The sequence below is a fragment of the Sinohyriopsis cumingii genome, chromosome 3 (genome assembly GCF_028554795.1).
Source record: "Sinohyriopsis cumingii isolate HCF-2022 chromosome 3, ASM2855479v2, whole genome shotgun sequence".
Classification (NCBI taxonomy): Eukaryota; Metazoa; Mollusca; class Bivalvia; order Unionida; family Unionidae; genus Sinohyriopsis; species Sinohyriopsis cumingii.
In genome coordinates, this window is record NC_142963.1 from 144,918,769 (window position 1) to 144,933,448 (window position 14,680).

The 14,680-nt window shown below is 34.6% G+C and overlaps 1 protein-coding gene across 1 annotated transcript in view; it reads left to right on the forward strand.

Moving 5' to 3' along the window:
• Window positions 1-11,435: 11,435 nt before the first annotated feature.
• The window catches only part of LOC149804068 (orexin receptor type 2-like), a 35,309-nt gene continuing 32,064 nt past the window's right edge, over window positions 11,436-14,680 (forward strand). The window contains exon 1 of the mRNA XM_089953949.1: window positions 11,436-11,713. The gene's annotated coding sequence lies outside the window, so the exon portion shown is untranslated. The remainder of the gene's footprint in view (window positions 11,714-14,680) is intronic.

Below are 14,680 nucleotides of genomic sequence, written 5' to 3' on the forward strand. Positions count from 1 at the left end.
TAAGCAAAATTAACTACGCTTTGTCGTTGCTCGGATTTTGACATAATGTGAAGTTACAGATGGAACAAACCGGAAGATCTAGAGTAAACAAGCTACCGTGGATCGAATATCGCGTATAATTGCGTGTATCGGAGCTTGGATCGAACCAGGAACTCCATAAGCACAAAGTGAGCTCATTACCTCTGAACTCTCCCGACCTAAAGTACGCTTATTTCTGCCGGCGAAATCAACGTATTTGTATGTGCTACTTAAACTTCTAACTTGCATATACCTGTAATATCATATCCATTCTGATCTTTTCGACATAACATCAGACCCATTCTGGTCATTTCGATCGAACATCATACTCATTCTTGTCCTTTCGATCCAACATCAGACCCATTCTGGTCCTTTCGATCCAACATCAGACCCATTCTGGTCCTTTCGATTCAACATCAGACCCATTCTGGTCCTTTCGACCCAACGTCAGACCCATTTTGGTCCTTTCGATTCAACATCAGACCCATTCTGGTCCTTTCAACCCAACATCAGACCCATTCTGGTCAACAAGGGTATTTTATCACAGATTTCAATTATTTTATAACAAAGTGTTCATGTTATTTTTATTAGTGTTTTGTAGTAAAGATCTTCAATAATTTCTTTGTAAATGTCGCTATATTAAGTATCAATGACTATAATTTCGAACACTCTGGCACAGAAGCTATGAAAGAAAATATAGATATACAAAGTACATTTGATTTATCTCGTGTCACTGAAGGATTGAAGAAATTTAACATAAATCTCAAATCATTGGTACATTCCAACGGGCTGAGAAATCATTGCAAGCTGCTGCCAAATGACTGCCCTGTTGGTTTGTTGATAACAGATACAATGACAAGAGTTAAATATTATTTGGATGTTTTTATACAGTTTATGTAGCTGGCAGAAAACGGTATTTACTGCATCCTTAGTACATTCCTATAAGTAAAGTTGCTTACACAAACATCAATCAGCTGCGGGAACAAATTAAATAGGAAAAAATGAAATAAAACATAATTTGAAAGAACGGTTAACTAAGTAATTCACTTATACATCACGAAAGCAAACTAGAAAATGATTTCCCTAAAAGAAGTGTCTCTGTTAGTGGGAGGCAGTCATTCTTGCAAGCATAGAAAAAGGGCAATGATGGATACAAATACATCTGTTTTGGCAATATACGCTTAGTCTGAAAAAGAAGAAACAAAAAATCAGTTTGATGAATGTAAAGAGTTAACAACAAATATTAGAGAAATCGAAAGAAAAGAAAACAATCCTGACATGTAATCTTACTGAGACTGAAAACATTGGTAGTGGAAATGTTTAACAGAACTCTGCAGACTGGAATATGGACGCATTTTTCTATTGAAAAAAAAGGAAAAAATGATTTGACATGGTACTAAGCTGAATATAGCAGGAAACACAACATTTACATCACGCAGCAATCTATCTCGATATTTGATGACCGATACATTTAGAACTCCTAAATTCAAAATTGTCGAAACAAGAAGAATATTCAAATATAAACCATTTTTGCAAAGGGCTTCCTTCCTGTCTGCATGAAAACATATTCAGACTCAGGATAATAAGTGTTGATGATCAGGTATTTACAAACTTGAAGACATAAAGAGAGAAGACAATGGCGTTATGTTTCATGAACAAGAATTATCTCTACACGACTGACAAGACGACATATACCGAGTTTAAAAGATTTTGAAGAGTATACTACGCGTGTGTGTGTGTGTGTGTGTGTGTGTGTGAGAGAGAGAGAGAGAGAGAGAGAGAGAGAAAGATTTGGACTTTTAACGTAGCTTTAATAAGTTTTCACTCATATAGCTACGATGTATGCAGAATGGCAGTTTATAGTGAAATCTAGTACTGGGGCATCATGCCGCAGGAATGTGGCTTCATGTCCCACCCTGTCACATTATCCTGACACTAGACCGACCAGTCCTAGTACTAACCTCTTAATGCTGAGCACCAAACGAGGCAGCTGCTAGTATCGTTTTTAATACGTCATTGGCATGACTCGGTCGGTGTTCGAATCCGCGACCTCTCTCATCCGAGGCGGACGTTCTAACCACTTAAGCCACAGCAGCAGTCATGAGCATAAGAATAAACTCTAATAAGTATACACAAGTGAGTAGAAAGGACATGATATATATGATCAATTGTTTACAGCTGGAGGTGGTAAAACATGCTTCATGCGAATTTATATTAATGCAAAACGAGACAGTAAAAAGGGAGTACATCCAAAACATCACACGTAAAGTACAGATTGGTATACATAAAATATGTGTTTTGAAAACTTGGTTTTAGAGAATTTACCAGACAAAAGGTGACGAAAATCACATAGATTTTCTTGGAATCATAAGAACATTTGAACCACTTCTAAATTTAATTCAAAGAATTGTCAGCCATTCACACAATACACATTCAACTATGCATTTTATTCTTGACAAATTCTTTAGCAAGAACTGCTTTAGAGCCTCTAAAAGACGTTTTAATGACAAAGCATTACCAGAAAATTAAGCAAATGTAATTGATATGGGAAGATCTTTTACATAATTTAGACGAAGTAAAAAAACAGTATACTTTTCATAGTGTTATTTATTATAGATCTTTATGATACGTTTTCACATTTGTAATAGTTATTGAAAAGAAGTCAATGAAATATATGATACAGTTGTCTCAAGGAACAGCAATGCTGAATGATGATGACGGAGTACAATTCGAAGCTGTGAAATGTTACAAATACCGCAGAGGAAACTGATGCGGAAAATGGAAAACTGAAATACAAGGTACAATAGATGTAAATACTGCTACAAGGAAATTTAATTAATTTGGTATTAAAACGAAGATAATGAACAAATTAGAAAGAAAACTCAGAAGAGATATAAGTGTGAATTTTGAAAACAGTAAATAGCGGCTGAATGATTTCTACAAAATATTTTTTTTATCTACCTAAAAGTAAAACCTTATACAGATATTGACTTCAAATTAAAAATTTAACAAGTAGAGATTGGTCCCTTGTTCCGCTTCTCATTTTAATGCAAAACACCACTATTCTGAAATTAAATAGCATTTGTGATACCTGCACTTTGACATTTTTAGTGGTCACTCCGCGAAAATAACACAGACCACGATAAAACACGAAATTATGGTAGAATCAAAAATGGGCAGTGTTCATGGAAACGTCTGGTGTGGGATTTCGTTAACGCATTTCAAGGACAATATTTACAAGAATTAGACAAATTAGCGATCATTTAACATATTATGTGTTTATTACAGGACAAGCAATCGACTGTCTGAATATAAAATAGATTTACCCTATGACGATACATTCAAATCCAAAAACAACCGCGAGATAGAAAACCATCCAATTTGATATGTGACAATTTAAAACTTTCATCACACCATAAGATCACGGACAAATCACACACTTGACATATGATAGGTCAAAAAACATGGTTTTCTGAATTCATACCCTACTGTTTTGTTCCATGCTTACGAACATCAGTTACAAGGTATAACTCTTACCGCTGATTGCTGGAGAACGTCTTCATTCGCTGAATGCTGGAGAACATCTTCATCTGACGAAACAAATGTTATGACGGGAAATGCTAAACTTACTTGCTGGACTATCTGGACTGCTACGAAATACGCAAGTATGGTAATGGCTAATTAGATGAGGCATTTAAAGGTTTAAATCAAAATAGTAGACCAGTTGAAGTCTGTAGTTTGGGTACACGGGTGGGAAACAAAATTCCCATTCCAGTCTGTATCAAGAACTATTAAAGAGATAAAAGACATATCATTTTTAGGAAAGCAAGGGTACGATACAGATGAAAACATCATGGTAAAATTTCTAACAATACAAAACATACTCATAGTGAGATCGGACTGTACTGCTGAGGTTGACGGTATCTTCTTGTTACCAAGTGATATGCTAATGAAAATGGTCAGTTTGGTTTTAAACATCAATATACATTAACAACAAAAATGAGTGACTCGTTTTAACTTGGGTTAAACTCTATTATCAATACTGAGGTAAGTGTCGATACAAAAATTGTAGAGGACAGCAAGGAACAAAAAATAAAATCATGGAGATAAAAGAATGATATTTCTAGAATCAGGTTTGCCATTCTATCCCAGTGTTGATATTTATATAGTCCGGTTTGTCATTCTATCCCAGTGATGATATTTCTATAGCCAGGTTTCCCCATTCTATCACAGTGATGATATTTCTCTAGTCAGGTTTCCCCATTCTATCCCAGTGATGATATTTCTGTAGCCAGGTTTCCCCATTCTATCCCAGTGATGATATTTCTGTAATCAGGTTTGCCGTTCTATACCAGTGATGATATTTCTGTAGTCAGGTTTGCCGTTCTATACCAGTGATGATATTTCTATAGCTAGGTTTTCCATTCTATCCCAGTGATGATATTTCTGTAGCCAGGTTTCCCATTCAATCCAATGATGATATTTCTAAGGTCAGGTTTTCCATATTATCCCCAGCCTCAAACGTTATCACATACATAACAATTTAGAAACGCCAAACATCAATATTGACTGCAAAACACAAACAAGGTATAACAACGAAATAAACAAGCAAATATTTATAGTAATAATAATAATAATTACTGGAATAGTTAAGATTTGTTTTAGGTTACGTTCTTGGTAGTAAATACGTCAACTACTTTGATTGGCTCATTAGTGCATTTGAAAGACTATGTCTGTCCTATATGCTTTGTTTATATCCTTAATACAAAATGCAAACAAGCAACTAACCTACTAATTATAAACAAATTAAATAACATGTTCATCAAGGAAAGAATCAATTTGTCCTGCACTCCCTAGCAGATGGCTTATGACACCAATAATAATTCTAGCCAGTCCTGGTGCTGCTGAATTGCTAAACCAGGAAATACAATCACTGAATGCTGAATGGCTAAACCAGCCAATACGATGGCTGAATTTTCATCCAGTGTGTTTTTCTTTTGCAGAACCTAAATGGGATTAGGAAGAGTAAGAACAACACAGGGAAACACAACACTTCACAGCTACAGACAGAACACAAAATTGTCATTGATATTTTCATTGCTGTTGTTGTAGCTACGGCATCTATTGCTACACCCTTTTCTTTTAAAAAAGCAGTTTTAGTACTTCTTCAAGCGGAAGTTCAGGTAATATGATTACTATATAAAAAGACATTTTCGTGTTTAACTGATAAATATTTATCAATATTTATACCTGATTATAAAATCATCAATTTAATTTTGTCCATTTTATATCTTATTACCTTTTTCTACAATCATTTATTTCTTCCTTAATTTCTCATTCAAGTCTTATGTGTTCCACATGTTGTTCAGCTTTTTAAAAGCGTGTATTTTCAAGCCTGCAATTTCGACAGCATTCTTTGTCGTTCTTTGTTTTGAGCAAATTCTTGGCTGTTGACCTGAAGCGTCATCAAACAATTCTTCTATTTTAGGTTCTAATCTAATTTCACGTCTAAGCTGTGAATTTGAATTTATATCCCTCCCCCACCAAAAAAAAAAATAAAAAAAAATAATAATCTTGCACCTGTATTTCTTCAGTTACCAGTACTGGTTTCCGCTGTACAACAGTAGATTCAATCGAATACTTAGGTTGCCCTGCTTCTCAGTCTCAAAGTATATTTAATATATCATGAACTACATCTGCTATGATAGAAGTAGGAACGTGTTTTGTTTGCTGAATCCTCAGTATTTTAATCGTTCATAAAATGCTATTCTCTATTTATTGCCAATGGTATTTTTTTTTAATTGTGTGCCATCGTTTTGGGTGATTCTTAACTAAACTATACGCGTATCTTCTTCAAAGTTGGGTATACTTATTTGAAATATATAAATCATTATGTCCATTGTGGTAAAGTATTTAGAATAAAAACTCCACAAACTTCCAAACATAAAACCCACCATTGGTGAGTGAAATCCCTCGTATACAACTAAAGACACAGAAGAGGCGATACTGTGCCACACATAACTGACTGGTGTCTATTTCCCGAAAGGTTAACGTCGACCCGAGTCCAATGGCAGTGTCCTATGACATTGAATGCATTCTTGTTGAATGTGTCGACTTCCACTCTGTGAGACACACGTTTAACTGATAATTAGTAGTGCATGGGTGAACATATTTACTATTTTTAATTTACAAGTGTGCTCGATGTGTTCTCGTACCAATAAACTGGTTGTTGGTGATTAAAATATTTACCAGTGTTACTGTTGGTATTCGCGTATCTCTATATTCGATTATGGTATTTTAGAAATGTACAAGTATGTTCGTGTCGTTCTCGTACCCTTCACGAGATGGTAATAATTTAGATATTCACAACAGTGGTCATGCGTCATATAAACTCTGTTATTATACTCATATTCTATGTTTTATTTATCTAAACAGTCTCAAACATTACTAATGGAAGAACGATCAGTTATGGTTTACGATGTTCTTCGTACGTGTCAGGAAACCTTTGGAACTCTCTTCCATTCCATAACCAGCACTGCCACAGATTTTAACCAGATTATTTTCTTTTAAGAACCTGTGTTAAATTTCTTAAAGCAAAGTATTAAATTAGACTTAGGATATATGATTGGCCAACTTTAAGTCAGACCTAAGATATATGATGGGCAACTTTAAGTCAGACGTAAGATATATGATGGGCCAACTTTAAGTCAGACGTAAGATATATGATGGGCCAACTTTAAGTCAGACGTAAGATATATGATGGGCCAACTTTAAGTCAGACGTAAGATATATGATGGGCCAACTTTAAGTCAAACGTAAGATATATGATGGGCAACTTTAAGTCATGCGTAAGATATATGATGGGCCAACTTTAATTCATACGTAAGATATATGATTGGCCAACTTTAAGTCAAACGTAAGATATATGATGGGCCAACTTTAAGTCAGACGTAAGATATATGATGGGCCAACTTTAAGTCAAACGTAAGATATATGATGGGCCAACTTTAATTCATGCGTAAGATATATGATTGGCCAACTTTAAGTCAAACGTAAGATATATGATGGGCAACTTTAAGTCATGCGTAAGATATATGATGGGCCAACTTTAATTCATACGTAAGATATATGATTGGCCAACTTTAAGTCAGACGTAAGATATATGATGGGCCAACTTTAAGTCAGACGTAAGATATATGATGGGCCAACTTTAATTCATGCGTAAGATATATGATTGGCCAACTTTAAGTCAAACGTAAGATATATGATGGGCCAACTTTAATTCATACGTAAGATATATGATTGGCCAACTTTAAGTCAGACGTAAGATATATGATGGGCCAACTTTAAGTCAAACGTAAGATATATGATGGGCCAACTTTAATTCATGCGTAAGATATATGATTGGCCAACTTTAAGTCAAACGTAAGATATATGATGGGCAACTTTAAGTCATGCGTAAGATATATGATTGGCCAACTTTAAGTCAAACGTAAGATATATGATGGGCCAACTTTAATTCATACGTAAGATATATGATTGGCCAACTTTAAGTCAAACGTAAGATATATGATGGGCCAACTTTAATTCATGCGTAAGATATATGATTGGCCAACTTTAAGTCAAACGTAAGATATATGATGGGCAACTTTAAGTCATGCGTAAGATATATGATGGGCCAACTTTAATTCATACGTAAGATATATGATTGGCCAACTTTAAGTCAGACGTAAGATATATGATGGGCCAACTTTAATTCATGCGTAAGATATATGATGGGCCAACTTTAAGTCAGACTTAAGATGTATAACTGGTCAATTTTAATTCAGACTAAAGATATTTGATTGGTCATTTTAGAACCAAACAGAAAGCATTTTGTTAACGTGTGACTAAACCATCCTACTACTATTACTACCATATGTGTATGTCGTCTGTGTACATTTTTTACTGACCTTAACTTGCTTGTTTTAATTAACTGTCTTTTGTATCAATTTTCACATTCTTGTATCTCTGTCCTTAAATTCCGATATTTATGCGAACTACATAACTGTATATAGTTACCCGCTGTAAGTAATATGTCATATATATATATATATATATATATATATATATATATATATATATATATATATATATATATATATATATACATACATATATATACATACATATATATACATACATATATATATATATATATATATATATATATATATATATATATATATATATATATATATATATATATATATAAAACTGTATATTTGGTTTCCCTCTGTATGTAATTTATAACTACAACTGTATCTTTGATTTCCTTCTGCATGTAATTTATAACTACAACTGTATCTTTGGTTTCCTTCTGTACGTAAAGTTTAACTACATAACTGTATTTTTGGTTTCTGTATGTATGTAATGTATAACTACATGACTGTTATTTGGTTTCCCTCTGTATGTAATATTTCCTTCTAGACTTAATATAGAAATACATAACCGTAACCTTGGTTTCCTTCTGTTTTTAATGTATGAATATATCACTATTTTGGTTGGCGCTTCATACGTAGTAGATAACTACATAACTATTTTTGTTGTCCCACTGTATGCAATATATAACTACATAACTGTATTTTTGGTTTTCCTCTGTATGTAACGTATAACTACACAACTGTATCTTTGGTTTCCCACTGTACATAATGTAGAACTACTTAACTCTATATTCGGTTTCCTTCTGTACATAATGGATAAATACATTATTATTTTTGCTGTCCCTCTGTATGCAGTATATAACTAGATAAATGTATGTTTGGTTTCCCCTCTGTACGTAATGTATAATACTTTATGTTTGTTTTCCTTCTTCTATGCAATGTATAACTAAATAGCTGTATCTTTGGTTTCCTTCTTCTATGCAGTATATAACTCTATAGCTGTATCTTTGGTTTCCATCTAGTATATAATGTATAACTAAATAAATGTCTTTGTTTTCCTTCTCTATGTAATGCATACAACACTTACATAGCTCTTACATTTTGCATGATTTAGTTTATACTTATCATTTTATGTTATAAATTTCTTCTGATTAAATATTCGTTTACACACTGGTATTAGTCAGTATCGAGCGTCTTCTACTAAGGTGATTCTTCCACTCGTACCATGTTCCTATGAATGTGACAAGTTATGTAAATATCAGAGTACCAGACTATTAGAACCAGCACACAATTTTTATGCATCACGTGCGTATTATATTAAGTACAAGGTTATGTCATTTACAAGTGCATACCAAACAAGTGTCCCGGCGATAAGGTGATGATGGATGAGGTACCGGGACAGGATGCCACCTTATCGTTATTAATTGATTGTATAAGACATAACGAAGCTGGTCCATTTGTAAATGACAATTAATGAGAGATAAGCGACATCCTGAAAAAGGAGACATTATTGATCTATGGCATAGATAAATCTCGAGGGAGCCAACAAAAGCTCATGCAAAATTAATCACGTAATTTGCAGTTTCATAAACAATCCCAATATCAACATTTTATCTTCCTTTCTGTGTGTGTGTATGTATATTTACATACACTTATCTTGGGAATCGGTTGACATTTAAAGATCGGTTTACCGTTCTATTGGTCGTCCGCCATGTTGCTGGTGTTAGGGTTGTACGAAATCGGAAAGTTTTAACGGTATTTTAATCCAGTGTATGAGACAAATCATACTGAGGCATTTAGGAGCTATGCACCTTTTAGGGCACTATAATGCATTCGACACAGTAATTAATGGGCGGTTATCGAACACGCGACCTTCGGATTTCGAGTCTGACGCTCGACCGATCTAGTTACTGCGGCTTCCCGGAAGGCAATTCATTGGAAGTTGTTATTTACATATATTACTTAACATGGGTGATATGGTCCGAAAAAGTCGAACTGTTTCATAAAATAAAACTACAAGGATTATATTAGATTAAGCACAATCAGTCAGACGCTTGGTCATTTGTCTTTTCCGACCAGTCATAAGCAAACTCATTGATAGCATGACGTGGATGGATCACAGAAATTTAAATGGTTCGATAAGACATTGACAGATCGATATATAGACAGACACGAAAACAAACCAAGGGACAGAGATACCTTCCGACAGACGGACAGAAGAACATAAACACATGTATAAATATAAATTTTCAAATTCAAACATTAGTTTGATCGTAATGTTTTTAAATTTAAGAAAAAGTACTCTATATTTCACTGCCATATGTCTCTTATTTAAATGACATTTTACTTCAGTAACTTTCTTCTCTGTCAGCGAAGAAAGCAGCGATTAATCCCATATTTTTCCACACACGCCATGAACAGATACTGAAACGTGCAGAGACCTCTGTTTCAACACAACACTATCCACACATTAAACGTGACACTGGGGCGAGGCATAACTAACGCTTAGTACGTCAGATTACAATATAAGAGTGTACTATGTAGTTCCCACAAGTATTTCGAGTCACACATGTGGGAAGCCGACAATACAATCTGATTAGGCATTAAAACTCGAGCTGGCTACTTGACACAAATATGCAACAAAGTTTGACTGTATTTTGTTTCATCTATTGTGGGGGTAGTCTGCGCGTTAGGTTCTTTCCATATGTCTCCGATGTTTGGTTGCCATCGACAGGGGTTACATCATAGGATGAACGTTTACCTTAACTATGAGTCATTGTACTCACACTCATTTGCCTAGGTTCCTTTCACTCTTTCGGATCATAAACGGGATCCTCGGTGAGTCAGTTGTTAGTGGGGAAATACTCTTTTTCATATGCGCTAATGAACCAATCAATCAATCAGTTTAAATTAGATCATTCAAGACCACTGCGATGGCCTAAGTGGTTAGAGCGTCCGCCTTGGATGCGGGAGGTCGCGGGTTTGAACCCCGGCCGAGGCATACCAAAGACATAAAAATAGTACTAGCAGCAACCTCGCTTGGCGCTCAGCATTAAAAATTTAAGACAGAACTGGTCGGCCTGGTGTCAGGATAATGTGACTATGTGAGACATGATGCTTCATGTCTAAGGGATGATGCCCCATTGCTAGACATCATCATAAACTGCCACACTGGAGACATCGTTGCTATATTACTGGAAAATCGTAAACGCTACGTTACAAATCCAGATAACACACACACACACACACACACACACACACACACACTCTTAGGTCAGAGTTAAAGATTCTTACTAAGACAATATGTGAGTACTACCACAAACACTTGGAGACAACTTTCTTGATATGAGCGGTAACAAAATTTGATGTCAACTTCGATCCAGAACTGAGATTTTTATTTACATGTGATTTTCATATTGCGTACGTCAGATATGGATACTGTATCAATTGAAAGGTCTCCTATATACGTAAATATCGACTCCTGTGACTGGGCCGAAAGCAGGGTTTCTCTTCTAAGCAAAATCTTGCTGTGATCAATAATAAAAGGCTAGAAGTGTACCGGATTGCCGCTCAGTTATCAAGCTGCTTCCGTGCCGGCCTCGTTGCTACGCGAAGATATTTATAGAGAAGGAATGTTCATTAATGGGTTTCTGTGTTCTGATGTAGACATAAAGATTTTCTTCACTTGCTAAGATCGCCCAAAGCAATATTTTCTTATATTTGGGAGGAAACAGATTTATTGTCCGAAATATAATGGTTTGCAGTCCCTAAAGGTGAGTAGCATTTTTTGTTTCGCCTGCGAAAGTCAATGGAGAGACATGGTATCACTTTCTCGAGACCAATGCGTCGGCGTCGGAGTCAGCGTTCTATTCCGAGTTAAAGTTTTGTTTTTTAAGTTTGCAAGGTGGTTTCATGTTTAATTAATAAGATTTTCTATATACCAATCGGCACATAGTCATATTCACTTCACAGATCACTTCATAATAACCGCTTGTTAAACAATCTTTTATTGGCAAATTTCATCGACTTAGATTACCTATGGAACATCACACCATTAAGCGAAAAGAACGCGTTGTCTCGCATGTGAACAGCGTCAAGACTCTTAATATGATGGTGAAAAAGAACTTCAAGTTTACCAGGGTATACACTTTAGATAAATAGTAACGGCTACAGACTTTAGATAATGGTGACGGTATACACTTTAGATAAATGGTCACGATATACACTTTAGATAAATGGTCACGATATACACTTTAGATAAAGGGTCACGGCGTATACTTTAGATAATGGTCACGGTATACACATTACATAAATGGTCGTGGTATGCACTTTATATAATAGTCACGGGTATACACTTTAGATAAATGGTCACGATATACACTTTAGATAAATGGTCACTGTATACATTTTAGATAAATGGTCACGGTATGCACTTTAGATAATGGTCATGGTCTACACTTCAGATAAATGGTCACGGGTATACACTTTAGATAAATGGTCACTGTATACACTTTATATAAATGGTCACGATATACACTTTATATAAATGGTCACGATATACACTTTAGATAAATGGAAACGGAATAAACTTTAGATAATGGTCACGGTATACGCTTTAGATAAATGGTCATGGGCTACACTTTAGACAAATGGTCACGATATACACTTTAGATAAATGGTCACGGGTATACACTTTAGATAAATGGTCACGGGTATACACTTTAGATAAATGGTCACAGTATACACTTTAGATAAATAGTCACGGTATACACTTTAGATAAATGGTCACTGTATACACTTTATATAAATGGTCACGATATACACTTTAGATAAATAGTCACTGGTATACACTTTAAATAAATGGTCATGGTATACACTTTAGATAAATGGTCACTGTATACACTTTTTACAATGATTACGACGGGGATACACTTCAGATAATAGTCGCAGTATACACTTTAGATAAATGGTCACGGTATACACTTTAAATAAATGGTCATGGTCTACACTATAGATAAATGGTCACGGTATACATTTTAGATAAAAGGTTACGATATGCACTTTAAATAAATGGTCATGCTATACACTTTAAATAAATGGTCACGGTTCACATTTTAGATAAAAGGTTACGATATGCACTTTAGATAAATGGTCATGCTATACACTTTAAATAAATGGTTACGGTATACACTTTACATAAATGGTCACGGTATACACTTTATATAAATGATCATGCGATACACTTTAAATAAATGGTCACGGTATACACTTTAGATAAATGGTCACGGTATACACTTTATATAAATGGTCACGGTATACACTTTAGATAAATGGTCACGGGTATTCACTTTAGATAAATCGTCACTGTATACACTTTAGACAAATGGTCATGGTATACACTTTACATAAATGGTCACGGTGATTCACTGTAGATAATGGCCACGATATACACTTTAAATAAATGGTCACGGTATACACTTTAAATAAATGGTCACGGTATACACTTTATATAAATGGTCACGGTATACACTTTAGATAAATGGTCACGGTGATTCACTGTAGATAATGGTCACGCTATACACTTTAAACAAATGGTCACGGTATACACTTTAGATAAATGGTCACGGTATACACTTTATATAAATGGTCACGATAAGCACTTTAGATAAATGGTCAGGGTATACATTTTAGATAAATGGTCACGGTATACACTTTAGATAAATGGTCACTGTATACACTTTAGATAAATGGTCACGGTATACACTTTAGACAAATGGTCACGATATACACTTTAGATAAATGGTCACGATATACACTTCAGATAAATGGTCACGGTATGCACTTTAGATAAATGGTCACGGTATACATTTTAGATAAATGGTCACGATATACACTTCAGATAAATGGTCACGGTATACACTTCAGATAAATGGTCACGGTATACACTTTAGATAAATGGTCACGGTATACAGATTAGATAAATGGTCACGATATACACTTTAGATAAATGGTCACGATATACACTTCAGATAAATGGTCACGGTATACACTTTAGATAAATGGTCACGATAAGCACTTTAGATAAATGGTCACGGTATACAGATTAGATAAATGGTCGCGATATACACTTTAGATAAATAGTCACGGTATACAGATTAGATAAATGGTCACGATATACACTTTAGATAAATGGTCACGGGTATACACTTTAGATAAATGGTCATGGTATACACTTTAGATAAATGGTCAAGGTATACAATTTAGATAAATGGTCACGATATACACTTTAGATAAATGGTCACGGGTATACACTTTAGATAAATGGTCAGGGTATACACTTTAAATAAATTGTCACAGTATACACTTTAGATAAATGGTCACGGTATACACTTTAGATAAATGATCACGGTATACACTTTAGATAAATGATCACGGTATACACTTTAGATAAATGATCACGGTATACACTTTAGATAAATGGTCATGGTCTACACTTTAGATAAATGGTCACGATATACACTTTTGATAAATGGTCATGGCATACAACTTAGATAAATGATCACGGTATACACTTTAGATAAATGGTCACGATATACACTTTAGATAATGGTCACGGGGACAAACTTTAGGTAAATGGTCACGATATCCACTTTATATAATTGTCACGGGTATACACCTTAAATAAATAGTCACGGTATACGCTTTAGGTAAATGGTCACGATATACACTTTATATAATTG